This window comes from Papio anubis, chromosome 5 (assembly GCF_008728515.1).
Source record: "Papio anubis isolate 15944 chromosome 5, Panubis1.0, whole genome shotgun sequence".
NCBI classification, from domain to species: domain Eukaryota; kingdom Metazoa; phylum Chordata; class Mammalia; order Primates; family Cercopithecidae; genus Papio; species Papio anubis.
In genome coordinates, this window is record NC_044980.1 from 106,556,565 (window position 1) to 106,574,676 (window position 18,112).

Consider the following 18,112-nt stretch of genomic DNA (forward strand, 5'->3'; position numbering starts at 1 on the left):
GCAAAGGTCTCCGAGGTGAAACTTGGCCCAGAGGCAGCAGAATTGTTGGAAGAACTACCTATACCTAAATGGACTTGGTTTAGGCCAGAAGCAGGTCAATGCTGAGCACACAGGCTGAGGAACAGGCCATTCTTTGTGACCCAGGGCCCATAAAAACTCTGGGTTGTAGCATGGTATAAGGCGTATGGAGGAAGACCTGAAAATTGGCTATTATATTTGCCTGGAAATCATGATTTTACCACTTTGAAAATTATACTGTAAAATATGTTAAAAACTTTATATTCACATGAAGAGATTCATCTGATAAAACACAAAACCTCAGGTAATCTTTTAAAAAATCCAACTGTTATTTAAATTTCCCTTGTGAAAAAAACCATTTCTTTTTTTAATGTGTTAAACTGAAAGCTGATACACATACACACACACAGACACACACACACAGAGTCAATTATGTAGTCGTATGTGCACATTTACTATTGAGAAATGTGACGTTATTTGCATCTTGAGTGACCTGAATCCAAATGCCCTTGTTTCAGTAGACCTTGGCTTTTCCTCTTCTTACAGGTTAGCCCGGATGCGTCTCAGCTTTGATGGAAAAGACGGCTAGCTGGCAATTACTGAATACTCATATAATCAGAGGAGAACTTGTGAAATCATCCTGGGAAAACATTCTCTAGAGGATAAGAATTTTGGTAGCAGTTAAATGTCTAGACTCTGGAGTTATTACTGAAGGTAACACTATTTTTCAAAGGCTGTTGTTGCTAAATTTAGTTCAAAATATTTCATGTCAGCCTGTGATATGTTGTACCTTTAATACAACAGAGTGTGATATGAACAACTGTGAAGTCTTATTTTTATTTAGCTGTATGCAGCCCACATGTAGTTTCCATCAGCCTGAGAAATGCTCCCAGTGTAATTTCCTAGTATCGAATTATCTTAGATCAATCATAACTGTACCTTTTAGAATACGTCTAAGAGCAGTCAAGCATCTTTCAGTTTCACACATTAAAAAAAGACAGTTTTTTTTTTTTCACAAGAGAAATTTAAATAATGGATGGATTTTTAAAAGATTGCTTGAGGTCTTGTGTTATATCAGGTGAATCTCTTAATGTGAGTGTAAAGTCTTTAACATATTTTTAAAGTATAATTTTCAAAGAGGTAAACTCATGATTCCTAAGCAAAAATATAATGAACATGTATCACTGATTTAACTCACTAATTAATGAAGGAGCCAGTTAGATGTTAATATTGGTTCAAAGAACATTTAAGGAGCTAGGGCACTTATGAGCAATTTAATAAAAACATATTAGGATCAGATGGCTGAGTTAGCTGTAAAACTCTTTAATGTACAGCAGGCTGTAAATCTTTGGGGTTATCTGTTCCGTTGAACAGAAATCTACAAGTTAGGGAAAGGGTCCTAGACTAGTTTAGGACCTTTGATCGGCAGTAAACAGTGCCTTCCCCTAGACAATTCTTGGGTGCTGATTGGCTCCACAAGATTCTGAAAGTATGTGCCATGCACCATTTTTTTCTGGCTTTATTTCCAACTTTCAGATAAATTGTCTGACATATTGTTTCCAAAGGAATATTGACTCAGTTTATTTCTGTGACTCCAGATCCTTTCTGAGACTGGTGGAAATGACCCACTTAGGCATGCTTTCCTTACACGTTCCTGCTCTCCCAGTGGGGGTTAGTGGCTACATACATGTTGGGGACAAGGATGCTTCCTTGGCTATAGAACAGGGCAAAGTTGATGGTAAACACCTACATTGGCAAAACACCTTCAAAATATTGCAGTGTCCTAAGGAATTTTAGGTTCTCATTTTAATAACAGATGAACGACGGAGGCATAGAGCCTACATCTTCTTTTCCAGTGAGCTTCCAACATTTTAGAGGTGCCAATGAGTTCTTTACCAGAAGCATTATTAAATAAACAGTTTTATAGCTTAGGAGTCAGGAGCCCAGGCCCTGGATTCAAAGAAATCAGAGTTCCACCATTGGTATATCACTTATTCACTGCGTCATGCTGGCCAACTTCTTAGGTTCTGAGGGCTTCAGTCTTTCTTTCTTTCTTTTTTTTTTTTTTTTTTTTTGAGACTGAGTTTCACTCTTGTTGCCCAGGCTGGAGAGCAGTGGTGCCATCTTGGCTCACTGCAACCTCCACTGCCGGGGTTCAAATGATTATCCTGCCTCAGCCTCCCAAGTAGCTGGGATTACTGGTGCACACCACCACGCCCTGCTAATTTTTGTATTTTTAGTAGAGACGGGATTTCGTCATATTGACCAGGCTGGTCTCAAACTCCTGACCTCAGGTGATCTGCTTGCCTTGGCCTCCCAAAGTGTTGGGATTACAGGTGTGAGCCACTATGCCTGGCTGGGCTTCAGTCTTTTAATGTGGGCTATTGTGAAAGTTATATCAAAGAACAAATATAAGTGCTCACTATAACTATGCTCACTGGACACAGTTGTTCAGTAATAAAAAGTAAATAAGAAAGTATGACTATTGATGTATTAGAATATTCTTGCATCTCTATAACAAATACATACAGCTGTTTATAAAGAAAAGAAGTTTAATTGGCTTATGGTCCTGCAGGCTATACAGGAAGCATAATGGCTTCTGGAGACGCCTCAGGGAGTTTTTACTCCTAGTAGAAGGTGAAGGGGAAGCAGGCAGGTCACATGGTGAGATAAGGAGCAAGAGAAGGAGAAGGTAGAAGGTGAAGGGGAAGCAGGCAGGTCACATGGTGAGATAAGGAGCAAGAGAAGGAGAAGGGGAGGTCCTAAACTTTTTTAAGCAACAAGATCTCACATGAACTCACTAACCAAGAACTCACTTATCACCAAGGGGATGGTACTAAACCGTTCATGAAGGATCCACCCCTATGACCCAATTACCTCCTACCACGCCCTACCTACAACTTTGGGAGTCATATTTCAACATGATATTTGAAGGGAACAAACTTGCAAACGATACTGACTGATTCTAGGTCCAGACACTGTACTAGGTAACCTAGGTCTTGGGCATTTAAGAGGTGACATTGCCCTATACCTGAAGATAAGTGGTCTCCATTAGGAAGAGAGAGAGATTCGTATCGATAACTATGATACAAAGTGTTTTCGTAGAGGGTCTGTATGTATTTCATAGAGCTGTGGATGTATTGGGGACAAAGCTATTAACTCTGCTTAGCAAGGGAATAGTATTTTGAAGATGACTTTCAACGTGGGCTTTGAAGGAATGGAAACAGGGGCCTAAATCATGGGTCAGCAAACTGTTTCTATAAAGCATTAGATAGGAGATATTGAAGGTTTTCTGGGTCATATGACCTCTGTCTACCCCAAGCATATTGTCAAAATTACAGGAGGTCATAACTCTCCTGTAGCCTGCACTGCTCCAGGCACATATGAAGAATTCTTTTTAAAATTCTGGATGCCATATCCTAAGAGATAAACATGAATAAACATATCATGTGAAGAGCATTGTGGCCAGAGAGGTGAAGAATGTGTAAATTATATGCTACAAGGTTGCTGGCCATATAATTTGTTGTCCAAACTAGGATACATTTGAGAGTAAAAGGGGACTGTTAGAAAAAATTATCTAAAACTTGAAAATAAGAGAATGGCCATATGTCTTTCATCCTATTGTGGCATTATTTATCAGGCCTGCCTAAAGATTATTTGATTTCCTAGAAGGATGTGCCTTTATTGACTTTGCTCTTCACTGTTTGTTTAGAATTCAGACACTGTGAAATCTATTTTGTAGATTTCCATCTAGCAGAAGAGATAACGCTGAAGATTATTGTTCATTCCCCTTAGAGGATTAATCAGTTTATATCTAAACTAGCAAACTTAGTCTAGCACTCTTTTCTCTCAAAATACCTATAAAAATCCAATTCTGTTTTTTTATTTGTTCTTCTATTAGATTAAGTTGAATAAAATATTTGGCACGCATTCAGTCTACATGTGTATGAATGTCATATTTTAACTTTTTGAACTTTGCACTGTGACAAGGTGCTACTAATTATTATGCTGGGAAAACAAGGATAACCAGGGCTATCCCAGGAAAACAAGGCTGTATAGTCACCCTAAATATGATAAATGTTTGAAGGAATTCAGAGTTTTATCCTGAAGAAGGCAGAATGAGGGATATTTGACAGGGTATTTGAGTGGCATTTTTGTGTACTTTGAAGGCCTTCAGAGATAAGGATGCAGCCTGTATGTAGGTACCAGAAGAGACAGGAAGATAGTGGCAACAGCAACATAGTTCTTCGGTGTTGAAGCAGACCAAGAGTGAGGCCCTGGTGCAGTGCTTTGGTGAGTGGGTCTATGGCAGGCCTGTCACCCTGTGGTTCAGCTACCTGCCACTAGGAGAAGCTGAGACCTGGAGGACAATGTGGCTGTGGAAACCAACTCTGCCAAAGAGGCTTACAGGGATTAAGCATCCTACCCATAGCTTGACAGGTTGGAATTCAGACCTTGGTTTCTAGGCTTCCAGGCTAGAGTCCATCCCACCACTGCATCCCAGCCGAATCCTCCCATTTCAACTTTGCATAGTTGAGTTTTGTTAAGTATGTTTGTACTGTTAAATATAATTATGGGAGTGGGAGGCCATTGTTTTGGACTGAGCTCCTGCACTAAGCCCCAACAGACCAGACAAATCAAAGTGGAGTCATTCATGCCAAATGCCACATAGTCAAACTGAAACTTTAAGGAAGGAAATAGAACCCCAAATACTCATTTTTTTCTTTGAAAACAGGAGATTCCATTCTACCTGAGTCAACATAATAAGGAAGTCTTTTCTGCTTTAACTCTCACAAAAAAGTAACCTGTTGTAACCTGATGTTAACCAGTTAGTCTATTCTGTTTCCTGATTCCTGCTTTACAAAACCTACTATTCTTCTTTTGCCCACTGAGAGCTCTCATTCTGTTGTGTAGAATGGAGGCTGCTCTGGTTCATGAGTTGTGAAAAAGCGCCAATTAGGTCTTTAACTAAATTTGTTGTAATTTTTTTTTTTTTTTTTGACAGTACTGTAATGTATTGTTGTAATTTTGCTTTTTTGACAGTACTGTTATGTATGTATTTATTGTATATGTGTATATTTCCAAGCATTGAAGGAGTCTATATAGTTGAGCTTCCCAATGATTAAATTCAATCAATCACATTAAGGTATTATAATGTATACAGCCATTACAAGCAAGAAACATTTTTAGCTTTGCCAAATAAATTGCCCATAATAATATGAAATGTTATTATCATTATAATGCCAGAGTATCTTCCACAATATTCATGTATATTTGTATAATGTGTGTACCTATATATTTGTAGGTATGTATTGATATATTTAATCGCAGAACCTTCAGAACTGTAAAGTACTGATTTGAAATGAGTAAGACTTGTACTTACTCAATGGGTTCATCTTGCCTACTGCCCAGAAAAACCAAGGCACTGGGAACAGCAGGTTTTTGCAACAGAGAAAGAGTTTAATAATTGCAGGGCTGGCCACGTGTGAAGACAGGAGTTTATTATTACTCAAATCAGCTTCCTGAAAATTCAGAGACTAGAGCTTTTTAAGAATAATTTGCTGGATCGGGGGGCGGCTAGGGAATGGGGAATACTGATTGGTTGGGTCGGGGATGCAATCATAGGGGCTTGAAATTGTCTTTTTGTTGTCTTCATTTCCTGAGTAGGATCACAAAACCAGTTGGGTGAGTTTAGCTGGTCTATCAGAATTCAGGGTCTGAAAAATACCTCAATCACCAGCCTTAGGTTTTACTATAGGGATGTTATCTATAGGACCTATTGGGGAGGTTAGGAATCCTATAGCCTTTGGATGCTTAATTCCTGAGCCATAATTCTACACTGTGGCTCATCTGTTAGTTTTCCAAAGGCAGTTTTTGTTCCTAAGCAAGGAGAGGGTTAGTTTCCAGAAGTGACTGTTATCATCTTTGTTTTAAAGTTAAACTACACTCCTTTCATAGTTAACTTGGCCTATGCACAGAAATGAACAGGGATAGGTTGGAGGTTAGATGTGTAAGATGGATTCAGTTAGGTCAGATTTCTTTCACCATCATAATTTTTTTATGTTATATTTATCTCCCTGTCATAATTTTTGCAAAGGTGATTTCAGACTGAAAAAATCTTTAGCTGCAGGTGTGACGTATTGGTCTAAACCACTTAAACATGCCTAGAGAGATACAGATTTCCTTCTTGTAACAGCCTTCAGTTTGACTTTAAGAGAAAACAAAAATGGCTCAGTAAACTCTGAAAGTACTCCATTTTATGGATGATTGCACCACTAAAATAAGAAATCATTACCTGTGAAATAATCTAATTGAATTCCTGATGGCATGGGTCAGCTTTATTGTTTTTCAAAAGAAAGCCACATTTAAGATAGATTGGTGCTTCAAAATGGTTACTAAGCTTCCAAATATTTTTGCTTTTTTGTACAGTGTATTTGAAATGTTTAGAAAGCTAATAAAATATTATTAAAGAGACTGAAAACAAAATACATTAAAATCTTGGAAAGAATAGATTAGTAGTCTTAATTCACTTGCTCTATGATCAACCCTTAACCCTTTTCAATATATTCAACACTATCCTGTTTTTTAAAATGTTCACCTCAATTGCCTAATGCTTCAGTTTCTATCGTTGGTTATTATGGGATATGAAAGACATACATTGCTTAAAGTGTCAGTTTTCAAACTTTGCTTTAAACTGTACACCACTGTTAACAATCTTCCAGTGGAAAATGGACCCATCAATAATAGAAAATTGGCAAATAACAAAATAATGAAAGTGGCATAAAAAGTCATGCATCGTGGATTTTTAAAAGTCTTTGTTCTTGTTAGAGTTTGTGGTATAAAACTGAAAGTATCTGGAATTGTAGATGAATCTTCTTTAAAGATAAATAACTTGCATTTTTTGATCAGTTTGCAGTTCGTAAGGAAGACCCTCACCTACTATGGGTCGATTGAATAACATGGTTTTTGAATCTTTAGTTTAAAACAACAGAAATAATCCGAGTGTCAGATTGTTTAATACCAAAGAGAAGTGACTGAAGTGAGATAGGAAGACAGTTTGCCATCCCAGAGGAAAAGTGGCAACTTTGGGGACACAGATAGAAAGCCAAGGATAAGAGACAACACTTGGAAATGATGTTAAAGGTTTGGCTTTTACATATTGATGGGCTTGAATGATTTTCTTTCTATCCTGTGATGGCTTATCTCTGTGTGGGTATTTGGTGGTTGTGGTGGGGTAGGGGAACAGGCACTGAGACAAGGAAGATAGAAGAGATGATCAAAGGATAAGGAATCTCCAGGGAGACCTCTCAATAATAATCACTTGTCCTCTCTTTTTAAATAGGTATGTATGCCTTCCGTTTTTTGTTATCTTATTTCAGAGGTAAGTAACTGTAGAGTGAGCAATTTTTTTCTAATTCCTGATAAGAAAATGCTTTTGAAGTTAAACTATTAAGTGAAAAAATACTGTTTTTGGTTTAAGGTAAACACTCCTTATCAAATGAAAGAATTACTGTTTATGCGATCATTTGATAATTATTTCTTGAATCTTTCCAACCTTACAGTATTCTTCTAGGTGCTTGGAATATCCTTCCTGGTCTAGTTTACTAAGAGGTTTTAAATTAAAAAAAATAAAGACTGAATTCTGAGATTTATCAAGTGTCTTTTCTGTACCTATTTAGAAGGACTTAAAGATTTTCTTTTTAAAGTTCCAGTATGTATTGAATTATGTTAATATATCTTCTCATGTTAAATCACTCTTACGTTCTTGAAATAAAACTGATTTGGCCATTTTTAAAAAACACTGTCCTGGATTTGACTTGGCATATTTTTATTTGGACTTCATAAATATTTTGAATTATTAACTTATAATTATGCTAACTTTATTTAAAATTATTGAATACATATTTATAAGAGAGACTGACATAAGCATACTTTTTTCTCGTACTATTGTGTCAGATTTTGTATCAGGAATTCACTACTTTTGTGTGATTCATTGAGGAGTTTTTCACTTTTTGCATGATCTGGAATAATTTAGATGGCAAGAGCATTAACTACTCTGAAAGAGTAGAGAGCTTATCCTGGAAAGTGGACTCAATTAATGTTATTTGTGGAGATAATTTTAGGACAACTTTTTAACTTTTCTGTATTGTTATTGATATATCTTCTTGAGGCAATTTTGATAACTTCTGTTTTCCTAGAAAATTCTTCAATTCAGGGAAAATTTTCAAATTTACCCTCTGCATCTCACCGAGAGACAGACAAGAGAGAACGACGTCAGAGTCATAGAGTAGGCCAGGTCTAGACAAGGCGTATATTTCTTTTACCAGTTGTTTTAAATATTCTATTAGATTTTCTTTTGAGTTTAATACTCAATGCATCAATCATTGTTACTGCTGATATTATGGAATATTTACCTATATTAAGATCATAATATACATATTGTTCTGCAATTTGGTCCTTTTTTTTTTTTTTCTCGCTCTGTCGCCCAGGCTGGAGTGCAGTGGCATGATCGCGGCTCACGGCAAGTTCTGCCTCCCGGGTTCATGCCATTCTCCTGCCTCAGCCTCCTGAGTAGCTGGGACTACAGGCACCCGCCAGCATGCCCGGCTAATTTTTTGTATTTTTAGTAGAGATGGGGTTTCACGATGTTAGCCAGGATGGTTTTGATCTCCTGACCTCATGATCCGCCTGCCTTGGCCTCCCAAAGTGCTGGGATTACAGGCGTGAGCCCCCGCGCCCGGCCTGCAATTTGGTCTTTTCCCTCTACTTCGTATGTCAGGGGCATCTTTCTTTGTTCGCTTATGGAGAGCAAGTTTTCTTAAACTTGGAACTATTGACATTGGACCCAACAATCTTTGTTGTGGGGGCTGTCCTGTATTGTAGGGTTTATATCAGCATTCCTTGCCTCTGCTCACTAGATGTCAGTAGCACCTTCTCTCCTCAGTTGTGACACCCCAAAGCATCTCCAGCTATTGCTCTACAGCTCCAGGAAGGAGGGGCAAAATTGCCCCCAGTTGAAAACTGCTGATGTAGAACTACATCATTCTTTTCAAAACAGCTGCACAGAACTTTATAAATATACTATAGTTATTGAATGAATGAATCACCTACTGATGAATCTTCAGTTTTTTGTCTATTATTTTTATTTATTGAATTTGTTTTTACATAATTTTAATTTCTATGTGGTCAAATTCATGTCATTCTTTAATTATTTCTCTGCCACACTCATACCCTGAGATGATTAAAATATTTGCTCATTTTATCCTAGATGTTTACGTTTTTATTATTTATATTTAAATCTCTGATCCCTATGGAATTTATGCTACAAATTTGTAAAATCAGCTTAACTTTTTCTCAAGTGCTTATGCCATGGTCCCATACTTTTATGTAAGTTTATCTTTTCCATTCAAAATGTTACCTTGTCGTGTACTACATTCCCAAGTATGCTCACTTTTCCATTTGTTTATTCACACATTTCTGACAAATACCATACTGTTTTAATTACAAAATCTTTGTAGTACATTTTTATATTTGGCAGGAAAGTTATCATTTGATCTTTCCCAAAATTGATAAGGGTATGCTTGCACATGACTCTTCTAAGAATTTTAGTATCCATTTCTTGTGTTCCATGAAAATCTTGGGTTTTTACTGTGATTTTACTGGTCTTTTTATATTACTTAAGGGAAAATTAAAAGGTTGCAAATATTAACTCTTCCTATTGTTAAAATAATTTATCTCTGTTTATTTAGTTCCTCTTTTAAGGCCTCTTGTAAAATTTTTCTTTGGTAGTTTCTTTTTTTTTTTTGAGATGGAGTCTCTGTCCCCAGGCTGGAGTGCAGTGGCCTGATCTTGGCTCACTGCAGCCTCTGCCTCCTGAGTTCTAGCAATTCTCCTGCCTCAGCCTCCCGAGTAGATGGGATTACAAGCATATGCCACCATGCCTGGCTAATTTTTGTATTTTCAGTAGAGGTGAGGTTTCACCACGTTGGCCACGCTGGTCTTGAACTCCTGACCTCAAGCGATCCTCCCGCCTCAGCCTCCCAAAGTGTTGGGATTATAGGCATGAGCCACATTGTGCCTGGCCTCTTCAGTAGTTTTGTTCAGTTGGTTGTATCTTTCCCAGGTTAAAATTCTTCAAATGACTGTTTATTCTTAGTTTCATGTTTATTTTTGTGAAGGAAAGATTTGCTGATTAGAATAGGGAACTGATGTGGGTATGTTCACCCTAAATACCTATCCTTTGTATGGACTCTGTGGTAGTGGATTTAGGGTAGTGGGTAGGTCCTGTTTCATAGGCAGACCTCCCTTTGGTGTGTGTGGAAAGTTCCCTATGATTGCTAAGTGAGGATGACTTTACAGGCGGGGCATCGGACAGATGTGTACTTGAGTGTGTTTCACTCCTGGGAAGAGTGGGGTCAGGCTGTCATGCTTATAAAAAACAGCCAATCAGGCACATCTTTCCCTTTGTTTAGACTGAGGATAGAGTTTTCAGAGTTCAGGCTGAGGGCAAGTGCTGTAGCCAGCTCTTCTGGCAAAGGATGGACTACCATGACAAGAGAATATTTACTATTAAATGGTTGCTGATAAGGTTTTTCAAAGGAAGGAAAATGGGGCAGAGTAGACCCATCTCTCCCCCAGTTCTACCATTATACATAGAGCAAAGTCTGTATATACAAAGTACTTTTCTGAAAGGTTAGAGATTCCCAAAAGGGTATTGCATGGTAGGAGGGACAATGGTTGAAAGTTAATGAATTTAGATGTTTCTTTTATTGCACAAGGAGAATGTTTTCAGGCTTTGGGCTTTCATATGCTTCATGTTCCCTTGCATGTTTCCTTCATGATGACCAGCTTCTCTTACAAGTGTCCCCACCTCTGTGAAACACACACATTTCTCAGCTTAGCAACTTCTGTATCCCTCAGGAAGCTCTATCCTTTTCCAAAGAAGCTTTTATGCTGTAAACCAAAAATTACATTCTAAGCCCCCTGATGAACTGAATGGACCCCTTCTCTCAGCCAAGGGCATTCCAAAGTTAACCTGAAAAACTAGGTCAGGCTATTATGGGAATGTGTGATTGGATATGTCTTATTATACCTTCCTCACTTTGGAATTCAGGCATAGCTGACCAGCATTAGCATTAAAACAGAGACCTTAAGACTGTCAAAACAGACTATTTGTAGCAATAAGATACCAGCATGACATATAGCAGGCCCTGAAACAAATAAAAGTATTTTACCCCAAAATACATTTTTCTTTTTTTTTTTTTTTTGAGACAGAGTTTTGCTCTTGTTACCCAGGCTGGAGTGCAATGGTGTGATCTCAGCTCACTGCAACCTCCGCCTCCCAGGTTCAAGCAATTCTCCTGCCTCAGCCTCCCAAGTAGCTGGGATTACAGATATGCACCTGGCTTATTTTGTATTTTTAGTAGAGACAGGGTTTCTCCATGTGGGTCAGGCTGGTCTCAAACTCCTGACCTCAGGTCATCCGCCTGCCTTGGCCTCCCAAAGTGCTGGGATTACAGGCATGAGCCACTGCACCTGGCTCCCAAAATACGTTTCTTTGACATATTTTGAAAAGGTCCTGCAAAGCTGTCTCTTGTGGGGAAAAATCGACATTGTGTAGAGAATCCCTTTCCCTTTCTAGGTCTTTTCCCTGATCCAGGAGAGAACTGACTAAGAGCCTGGCACCTTTTTAAGTCTGATAAGGAACATTTGCAATCTATTCTCTCTGAAGCCTGCTACCTGGAGGCTTCATCTGCATGATAAGAACCTTGGTCTCTAGAACCTCTTATCTTAACCCACACTGCCTTCTGTTGATTCTAGGTCTTTAGATATTAGCTTAACTCTTCAGCCAATTGCTAATCAGAAAATCTCTGAATTCACCTATGACCTGGAAGCTCCTGCTTCTCAAGTTGTCCTGCCTTTCCAGACCAAACCAATGTATGCCTTACATGTATTGATTGATGTCTTATGTCTCCCTAAAACATATAAAACCAGGCTGACCACCTTGGGCACATATTCTTTGGACCTCTTGAGACTGTGCCTCAGGCCATGGTCACTCATATTTGGCTTAGAATAAATCTCTTCAAATATTTTACAGAGTTCGACTCTTTCTGGACAATGCCTTGATGTTTTCTGGCATTGCGTTTAAAAGAATGAACATAGGATGAGCATAATTGTTCATCTCTGAATAGTTGTGCAGAATTCAGAGGGTTATAGGCTCTTGTTCCAGGAGGGAGAGTGATCATGCTCTCCAATTCTACACAATTCTATGTCATCTCTTCTGTTAGTGAATGAATGAGTCAGAGTCCACTTAGAAAAACAGCATGATACCACATAGCCTAACAGAAAAAAAGAAATATGGGGAATTGGTATTAGAGGACCGAAAAGCAACCAGGGATCACTGAGCTAGCACAGTGATAGGAAGAGCTATGAACAGCTGCCACCCCAGGGATGAAAAGGAAGAGAGGGTGGAGTTAATAGAACCCTGAAGGTTGGTGTTTGGGGCGCTGCAGAACTGCTGCCTGGTTGGTGGTCATGTCTCTGAGGAAGTGCATCCCTGGGAGTGTGGAAACAAAGCTGAAGCTATAGTAGTACTACAGCTAAACCCAGCTGCCACTGTTGTTTCATAAAACCATTGCTGGGGCAATGCTGACAGGAGCAATGAGCACAAGGGAAGGAGAAAGTCCTTTGCCCCTGCTCCAGTGTCACAGTCTCCCTCTAGTGACCTCTATTGGCAGAACGTAACAGGGAACCACTGGCAAAGGAAAAATGTTTGCAGAGTCTAAACCGCTGCATCACCAAGCTGAGTAGAGAAGAGAGTGTTAGGAGGTGAGAGATAACAGTGAATATTCTGCACAGTGAAAGTCAGTGAGGTTCAGATGGGAAGAGGGCAATTGTGCAAAGATGCATATTTGCATCCATCAGAGACATACAAGCTAATCCCACCTCATGGAAATACTACTTTGGTGCAAGGATGGACAAATAAACCAATGGAGCAGATAAAGTCTACAAATAGATGTGCACATATATGGTTTCTTGATTTGCAATAAAGGTGCCATTGTCATTCAGTGGAAAAAGATCATTTTTAAATAATGGTGCTGGAGAAATTGGTGTCTAATTAGGGAAATAAAATGAATCTTGAACTTGACCTTACACCACACATAAAAATTAATTCAAAGTGGATCATAGATCTGAATGTGAAAGGCAGAACAATAAAGCTTCTAGAATGTAACAAAGGAAAATGATCATGGAGTAGGCAAGATTTCTTAAACAATACCCAAAAAACATTAAGCCATAAAAGACAAAGGAAAAAGATAAGTTGGGTTTTCTTAAAATTAAGAACTTCTGTTCATCAAAAGACATAGTGAAGAAAGTGAGTTCAGTGAGCAAGCCACAGATTGGGGGAAGATATTTGTAATACATATACTTGACAAAGGAGTCGTATCCAGTATATATAGATATGTAAAAACTAAACACCTATAAATCATATAACCCAAATTAAAACCACAATGAGGGAAAAGTATAAACAGGTAGATTGGCTAAAATGAAAAGATTCAACATGAAGTGTAGGTGAGATTGTAGAGCAGCGGGAGCTCACATACATTGCTGATAGAAGTATAAACAGTTTCCAGACAAAGTGGTTCAGCCACTTTGAAAAACTGTTTGCTGGTATCTATTAAATCTAAATGAACTTCCATCTTCTTCTATCGTATGACCCAGCAGTTCTCAGTTCTACTTTTAGGTATATATCCAAGAGAAATGAGTTCATATATCAACCAAAAGGCACATGAAAGACTGTTCTTTGCAGCTTTAGTCATAATAGCCAAAAACTAGAAATGCTGCAAATATCCAACAATAGAGGAATACGAAAGCAAATTGTAGTGTATTCATAAAATGGAACACTACTCAGCAATAAAAAAAAGAAAGAACTGATATTTACAATAGTATGGATAAATCTCAAAAGTATTCTGTTGGAAAAGAGAAACCAGACACAAAAGTGTATAGTGTACATACTATGTGATTCCACATACATAAAGTGAAAGACAGGCAAATATCGTCAAGGATGATAAAAATCAGAGTAGTGGTTATCATTGAGGTGAGTGAGTGAGGAGGCATGAGGGAGCTTTCTGGAGTGATGAAAATGTTCTATATATTGGTCTGTGTGGTAGTTACATAGGTTACATACAGAAGGAAAAATTTAGCTGTGCAGTTAAGAACATATAGTTTATAGCAAACAAGTTTTATCTTTAAAAACAACCTACAGGCCGGGCATGGTGGTTCACGCTTGTAATCCCAGCACTTTGGGAGGCCAAGGCGGGTGGATCACCAGGTCAAGAGATCGAGACCATCCTGGTCAACATGGTGAAACTCCATCTCTGCTAAAAATACAAAAATTAGCTGGGCGTGGTGGCATGTGCCTGTAGTTCCAGATACTTAGGAGGCTGAGGCAGGGGAATCGCTTGAACCTGGGAGACAGAGGTTGCAGTGAGCTGAGATCTCGCCACTGCACTCCTGTCTGGGGGACAGAGTGAGACTCCATCTCAAAAACAAACAAACAAACAAACAAAACCTACAAAAGAAAAAAATATTTCTTTTGTTATCATGTTCCTGGCCTAGCCCTTAGGAACAATAGATAATCATAATTGTGTGAAGGAGTATCTGACTCTTTTCTGTTTTGCTGAAGGCTGAGCATCACTGAAAACTAAACTAAACTAAACTAAACTAAACTAAACTAAACTAAACAAAGCAAAACAAAACAGAAATCATGGTATTAGGTTGATCTTTTTGTGTCCTGTGAGGAGTAGCATCAATTTCAAATTGATTTCTTTTAATTTTAGGGCTCTTTCTAAGAGAGGGCAGGGGATGGGAAATTTATTCATTACACTTTTCCATATATAGAAAGATGAAAAGGACCTTATCTACAAAGATCTGACAGCATGTGGAGGATGGAGGGCCCAGAGCACTTTGGAAACGTAGCAGGGAAACAGTGAAGCAGTACATAGAGAGGACACGGGTATGCAGTTAGGTAACCTGTACACAGAGATCTCTTGATAAGTGTTAGCTACTCTAATTCAGATCTTAGGTTTTTGATAATGCCAATAGCATCACTGAACAACTGGTGGAGAATTATCTGGCTTTATTTTAATCTTTGGACAAGTGCGTGCCTGTGTGTGTGCACCTGTGTGTGTGTACATTACAAGAAGAAGAGAATTATCTTTATATTAACCTAGTGATCCTTTTCTATCCCTTCTGCTGACTTTTTGGTGATAAATAATAGCCTACTCGCATCCCTAACCCTTGTCAGCAAGGGGCCCAGAGGAGAATCAGATCCTTTTTTGAAGTCATGGGCATTTTGCCAGAGAAAGTCTGGTCCTCTAAGAAAAAGATGACTCTTACTAAAATATAATTAAAGAAGCAAGAGGATTAGAATGGCCATTATTTGGAAATTGGGGGAAAGACTAAAGAGAGCGAATGAAGACTAATGGTATAATGCTATTCCAAAGCTGAGTTTCCAACATTGCCTGAATAATACATAAACCTGTAATTAAGATTTAAAATGATGCTTGTGGGAAATGTTCTTTTGAGCCAGAAGAATTTAATATTTCTTGTGGTCATTGAAAGCAAGATGATCAATCACTTTTTCACCCTCTATTGGAAGTAGGAGAGCAGTAACTTAAACTACAAAGAAAATGCTGAGGTATTTAGGAGGAGGAACTAAAACTGCGAGGTGGTGTTAGAATGATAGAAATTCCAGACTCATAGGAGTCTTGGTTAGTCCCATAGGCTGAAACACATGGCAAAACCCAAAGGAGTTGTGACTCTTTGGGGTGTGTAAAATAGAGGGTGGGAGAGAATTGAATTGGAGTATTGAACTTTTAAAATTTTTTTTTGTAATGAAAAGTTGATCTAAACAGTTTCTGGCCTACCAATCTATATTTCTTGAGCATAGATTTTAGGTTTGAGATTTTTCCCTTGAAAGGAGAGAGTATTCAAGCTATCTGGATTGAATTCTGTGAAATAATTTCGTGTGTGGATCCTGGGTGTATCCCAATTCACCATTGTCAGGAGGGTACAGGGTGAGTTGAAGAGTGATGGAGATTGGAGTTGTAAAAATCAACCAATCACCTACCTATTTAAATATACAAGGAACCAGAGTAAATCATGCAAAGTTGCTGAGGTAATTAATGGTAGAGTTAGAGGTTGAATTCAGGTTTTTCTGAATCTGCACTTAGGGTCCTGTCTGTTCCACACAATGTAGCACAGAGGTGATTTCCACCAGAGACACTGTTCAGTGTAGGAATCATCATCTCTATCATCAAAAAGTATGCGGTGGTAACTTATTGGCTTCTAATAAATAGTGATGCTGCACATAAATGGAGAGAATTATAGACACTTTTTTTTAAGCTACAGGTTTAGGGAATAAAATTGTATTGATTTCCCTAAGCTGCAATACAGTTCTATATATTGTCAATAAGCAAGAACATTGAGAACTTTTCTCTTTCAGTTTTGTCTGAAAATGTCTTTATATTACCCTATTCTTTAATGATAGTTTGGCCATGTTTAAAATTTTCTGATGGAAGTTCTTTTCCCTCAGCACTTCAAAGATGTTATTGAGTTATTTTCTTCTGCTGTTAGTATTGTCTGCTATCAGTCTGATTAGTGTCACTTCATAAAAAATTGATAGCTTTACTCTAGCCTTTTCACTTTTTGTCTTTGGTTTCTTTGCAGTTTCACCATGAGGGTTCAGTTTTGGCTGTGTTAATTCTGCTTGAAACCCATTGCAATTCCTAAAACTAAGGTTTTGTCTTTCACCAATTGTGAAAATTTCACAGCTATGGTCTCTTTCAGTATTGCCTCTTTCATTTCCTCCATTCTCTCCTTCCCCTTCTCTTATCAGGCATGCACTGGAGCACCACATTTTGTCTTCTATTCTGCTTAATATCACTTTCATGGCTTGCATCTCTGTCTATTTCCACTTCATCTTTGATCATTTTTTCAAATCTATCTTCTGCTTGTCGAATTTTCTCTTCAGATTTCTAATCTGCTGCTTTACCCATGCATCGTGGTATTCAGTTCCCAAAGTTCTATATGTTACTTCAACAAACATGTTTGTCCTGTTGTTCTGAGGGTGGGAGAGTGTTTTTCCTAATCCACTCTTCCCCCGAGAGTGGGTTCCTTTGGGGAATCCCAACAATGAGTAGAGTCTGTTCCCCTCCCCTGTCTAGCTCAGGATGCAGGCTCATCTCTGATCTCTTCATAGCTGTTAAAATGAAAGTCCTCTGTCATTGCCCTCTCATCCTCCATTTCCTCGTCTCACTGAAGTTTCAGCCACCATTTACCATTTCACTCACAGGGAGAATACCATGTGAAGGTGAAGTCAGTGATTGAGGTGATGCATCCACAAACCAAAGAACACCAAATGTTGCCAGCAAAACACCAGAAGCCTGGAGAGAGGCATGGAACAAATTCTCTTTCACAGCCTAGCTTAGCTCATCTGTACTGCGATAACAAAATGCTGTAGACTGGGTAATTTATAATGAGCAGAAATTTATTTCTCATAGTTCTGGAGGCTGGGAAGTCCAAGATCCAGGTGCCAGCAAACTGTATCTGGTGAGAGGCATGGTCTCTGTTTGCAAGGTGGTGCCATCTTGCTGTATCCTCCTGAGAGGAGAATCACTGTGTCCTCAATTAGAGGAAGGTAGGTCCAAAGGGCAGAATATAACTTGACACCTCTTTTCTAAGCATCTTAATCCCATTCATGAGGGAGAAGCCCTCATAACCTAATTACTTCTTAAAGGCTATACCTCTTACTGCTATGACATTGGCCATTAAGTTTCAACACTTGACGTATTCAAATTATAACATGCCCCTTAGAGGGAACCAACGCTGCTAACACTGGGTTTCAGGCTTCTAGTCTCCAGAATCATGAGAGAACAATTTTCTGTTGTTCTAAGTCACCCAGTTTGTGAATTGTAATGGCAACTTAGCAAACTAATATAGGTAGGTAGGTAAATAGGAAGAAAGGTAGATAGGAAGATAGGTGGATAGGTAGGTAGAAGTCACCAGCTTTGACTTGCATTAAATACAGTAAAAC

At 38.5% G+C, this 18,112-nt stretch overlaps 1 long non-coding RNA gene across 1 annotated transcript in view; it reads left to right on the plus strand.

Annotated features, from left to right (window-relative positions):
* LOC103885333 overlaps positions 1 to 2,062 on the plus strand; it is an 80,978-nt gene extending 78,916 nt beyond the window's left edge. The window contains exon 4 of the long non-coding RNA XR_002522690.2: positions 565 to 2,062. This is a non-coding gene — a long non-coding RNA (uncharacterized LOC103885333). The remainder of the gene's footprint in view (positions 1 to 564) is intronic.
* Positions 2,063 to 18,112: the final 16,050 nt, after the last annotated feature.